The 4,713-nt window shown below is 54.8% G+C and overlaps 1 pseudogene; it reads left to right on the top strand.

The window, feature by feature from the left end:
* The first annotated feature begins 290 nt into the window (after positions 1-290).
* Positions 291-3,001, top strand: LOC123256388 (annotated as a pseudogene).
* The last annotated feature ends 1,712 nt before the right edge of the window (positions 3,002-4,713 follow it).

Raw genomic sequence — 4,713 nt, 5'->3', positions numbered from 1 at the left:
TGACTCTAAATTCCAGGGTCCGATGCCTAACTAGGGACAAGGCTGAAATTTCGGGTCTCAAACTAGTCTCAGGGAAAGGGGTCAATTTCTCCTCTGGCTTTCTTGAGACACTCCCCCTCGGGAGCATCTCCGTCTGACTCACGCTGCTCCCCGACTCCGAGGAACAAAGGAGAACTTTCCCGAACCCCTAAAAACAGGTCCTGCTTCGGTGACATCATAGGCGACTCACCAGCCGCCCAGCCGCCGCCCTCCTGCCAGAGGACACCCCCAGGAGCCAGAACTGTGGAGAACTTGCTAGCGGAGTCGAGGTCCGGGTCTGATTGGTCGGATGCAGGCGGAGGGGCTGGGTTATTCAAATAACGGGCCTGGCTCTGGGCTCCTCGGGAAGGCGCCAGAAGGTTCCCGGCTGGAGGAGGAGGGAGGAGGCGGGTCTGGGCAGTGGCATAAAAGGCAGGTCTTGAGCTGGCGCTGGCATAGCGCAGCTGAGCATCCACAGAGAGTTCGAACAAGCCGTGACCTCCGCAGAACGAGCCACCAGCCAAAAGCCGAGAACCGAGAGCCGAGAGCCGAGATCAGAGCGAGATCCAGAACTCCAGAGGGCCCAGCACTCCAGCACCCCCAGCACCTCCAGCACCCCAGCACTTCCAGCACCCCCAGCACCTCCAGCACCTCCAGCAGGTTGGTGTCTCCCCGCTCCTGCAGCCCCCGCTTCCGTCCAGCCCGAGGAGAGAGAAGGCAAGAGGTCCTCCAGAAGTCATGTCTGCCCCCAAGGGACCCGCCATCGGCATCGACCTGGGCACCACCTACTCCTGTGTGGGCGTGTTCCAGCACGGCAAGGTGGAGATCATCGCCAACGACCAGGGCAACCGCACCACGCCCAGCTACGTGGCCTTCACGGACACAGAGAGGCTCATCGGGGATGCGGCCAAAAACCAGGTGGCCATGAACCCCCAGAACACCGTGTTCGATGCCAAGCGGCTGATCGGCCGCAAGTTCTCGGACAGCGTGGTGCAGGCAGACATGAAGCACTGGCCGTTCCAGGTGGTCAGCGAGGCCGGGAAGCCCCAGGTGCGAGTGTCCTACAAGGGGGAGAGCAAGGCCTTCTACCCGGAGGAGATCTCGTCCATGGTGCTGAGCAAGATGAAGGAGACGGCCGAGGCGTACCTGGGCCAGCCGGTCAGCAGCGCTGTCATCACGGTGCCCGCCTACTTCAATGACGCCCAGAGGCAGGCCACCAAGGATGCGGGGGCCATAGCCGGCCTCCACGTGCTGCGGATCATCAACGAGCCCACGGCGGCAGCCATCGCCTACGGGCTGGACAGGGCCGGCTCCTCACGGGAGAGGAACGTGCTCATCTTCGACCTGGGGGGAGGCACCTTCGACGTGTCCATCCTCACCATCGACGGGGGCGTTTTTGAGGTGAAGGCCACGGCCGGGGACACCCACCTGGGCGGGGAGGACTTTGACAACCGCCTGGTGAACCACTTCGTGGAAGAGTTTAAGCGCAAGTTCAGGAAGGACATAAGCCGGAACAAGCGCGCCCTCAGGAGGCTCCGCACCGCCTGCGAACGGGCCAAGCGCACCCTGTCATCCAGCAGCCAGGCCAGCCTGGAGATCGATTCCCTGCACGAGGGCACCGACTTCTACACCACCATCACCCGCGCTCGCTTCGAGGAGCTCTGCTCAGACCTCTTCCGCGGAACCCTGGAGCCCGTGCAGAAAGCCCTGAGCGACGCCAAGATGGACAAGAGCCAGATCCACGACGTGGTGCTGGTGGGGGGCTCCACGCGGATCCCTAAAGTCCAGAAGCTGCTGCAGGACTTCTTCGATGGCAAGGAGCTGAACAAGAGCATCAACCCTGACGAGGCCGTGGCCTACGGGGCCGCCGTGCAGGCGGCCGTGCTGATGGGAGACTGCTCGGACAAGGTGCAGGACCTCCTGCTCCTCGACGTGACCCCGCTGTCCCTGGGCCTGGAGACCGCGGGCGGGGTGATGACGCCGCTCATCAAGAGGAACTCCACCATCCCCACCAGGCAGACGCAGACCTTCACGACTTATTCGGACAACCAGCCCGGGGTCCTGATCCAGGTCTACGAAGGGGAGAGGGCCATGACCCGAGACAATAACTTGCTGGGCACCTTTGAGCTGGGGGGGATCCCTCCCGCACCCCGCGGGGTCCCCCGCGTGGAGGTGGCCTTCGACCTCGATGCCAACGGCATCCTGAACGTCTCCGCCACGGACAAGAGCACCGGCAAGGCCAACCGCATCACCATCACCAACGACAAGGGCCGGCTGAGCAAGGCGCAGGTGCAGAGGATGCTGCAAGAGGCCGAGAAGTACAAGGCTGAAGATGAGGCTCAGAGGGACCGGGTGGCTGCCAAGAACGCCCTGGAGGCTTATGCCTTCCACGTGAAGAGCTCCGTGCAAGACGAGTCTCTCCGAGACAAGATCAAGGAGGAAGACAAGAGGAGGGTGCTGGACAAGTGCCAGGAAGTCCTCTCCTGGCTGGACGCCAACCAGCTGGCAGACAAGGACGAGTATGAACACCGCAGGAGGGAGCTGGAGCGCCTGTGCCACCCCATCATCGCCCAGCTCTACCAGTCACCGGCTTCACAGGGAGGGAGCAGCTGTGGGGCCCAGGCCAGACATGCCAATCCCACCTCTGGACCCACCATCGAAGAGGTGGATTAAGGGACCTTGGCTAGCCTGGAAGCCCAAATGCTGTTCGAGCCCCCAGGACGCTGCTCTTTCCCCAACTGCTGTCACCGGGCAGCTCTCTTCCTACCAGCTCCCTCCCCAGGCCCAGCCACCCTTTCTTTGACTTTTCCTGAGAACTCTTCTCTTCTCTTTTCTTTGGGACAAGCTGAAGAGGACTGTCCCTTCAGCCCCCTCTTCCATGACAGTGACTTGTATCTACTTTCTTATTTGCCCCTTGGAATCATTTTTATCAAAGACGTTTCTATTATTTATTCAGAAAACGACAATAAACTATGAAAAGCAATTGTTGGTTTGTCTCTGCTTCCAACTGAGTAAGGGCCATTACACCAAGGATAGAAGCCCATCACTGTTTAATAATCATCCTTTAAAAATCATTTGTTCTCCATCATTTCTGGTTTTACAGCATCTCCATTTCCAAAGGGGCCAGTCTCTTCCCTAGTGAGCTCTCACTTTAATAAGTGTTTCACAAGGAGAAGTTGGGACAGTTTAGCCACACCAGTGAAGACTTCACTTCATTCATGAACTATTTCACATCTAAGGTTCCCCCAACTCTGAAATGAAGGTAGGGCTCAGCAGACCCCTCAAGGAGTCACACCTCATACATACATTTATGAGTGAACATCATCAGATGTGCTTTCCTTCCTGGAGCAAAGAGAAGGAGCCTTGGGGGAGGCAGGGCAGTGTCCTGGGGTTGGGATGAGCAGATCAAGGCACAGCCCCTGCTTTGCAAGTGCAACATGGTGAACCCAGGTCATTTCTACCCTGCTTTATCTGGAATTGCCCCTTCCCAGCCTTCTCCCGTTGATCTTGGTCTGGGCTTACAACCCTGTTCAGACCCAGACTATAAGTAGTCTGAAAGGTAGAGAAGGGAACCCCCCCTCCCCCATTCTATAGATCACATCTGTTGCTTCTCCTCTGTACCCAGATTTTTTCTTTTGACCACTTAATTCCTACCTCAGGAAAACATTCCATGGAAACCAAAAAAAGTAGAGAGTAAAAGCCACTAAAAATAATGCCCCCCCCACCACCACCACTATATAATGATAAAATCCAATACAAAGATTTAGAATTGGGAGGCAGGCAGGTATTAGTGGAGAGTGCACCAGACCTAGAGATGGGAAGTCCTGGGTTCATATTCAGTCTCTGATACTTCCTAGCTGTGTGATTCTGGGCAAGTCCCTTCATCCTGACTGCCTGGCCCTACCATTGATACTGAGACCAAAGTTAAGGGTTAAAAAAAAAAAAGAAGAAGAAGAAGAATATTTAGAATGGGAAGACATTTCCAATGCTATATAGTTTAATCCTTTCACTTTAGAAATGAAGAAGGAACCCAAAAAAAACTGTGATAGACCCAAGGTCATATAGTTACTAAATTATAGCATTGTGAATGTGTGCCATAGGTCAGAGTCACAAGACTCAGAAATAATTTGTTCCTATTTCAAATATCGCTTGGGTTGTATGGATATGTGCTGGGCAGAGGAGGGAGAAATCATGAGGGTTTGCTTTATAAATCTTGGGAAATCAGTTTATCCTCACCAGGAGAAAAAATTGTTCCAGCAGGGATAATGTTCTTGGGGCAGAGTCCATCAGTCAATCACAACTTCCCTCTTCAAGTGTGTGTCTGTAGGCTAAGCCCAGCTTCCTCAGCCAAGGGAGAATTCCTCTGTGGAATCAGTCATGGGCCTCATTCTGACAGATCACACTGTCAGCTCTGTAGAAGCAGCAGTAGGAGGAGAATGGCATGCTCCCTCTTCAGGCCTCAGGAATTGTGCTTTATCACTGCCTTGCTCAGGGCTTTATCAACTTTGAAAGCTGGATTTCTTTAGGATGTTGTTATGGTAAACACTTTGTTCCTACTTCTGCTTACTTCAATCATCATCAATTCCTGGTGGTCTTCCCAGCTTACTTGGAAAACTGTGTTTATTCTATTACATTCATCTGCCATCATTTTTTTTAGTCACTCATCAGTAGATAAGGAGGGCCTTGTTTTCCAGT

This window comes from Gracilinanus agilis, unplaced genomic scaffold (assembly GCF_016433145.1).
Source record: "Gracilinanus agilis isolate LMUSP501 unplaced genomic scaffold, AgileGrace unplaced_scaffold58392, whole genome shotgun sequence".
In the NCBI taxonomy this organism is placed as follows: domain Eukaryota; kingdom Metazoa; phylum Chordata; class Mammalia; order Didelphimorphia; family Didelphidae; genus Gracilinanus; species Gracilinanus agilis.
The sequence above is the reverse complement of the archived record's forward strand: the minus strand, read 5'-3'. Positions and strand labels throughout refer to the sequence as shown.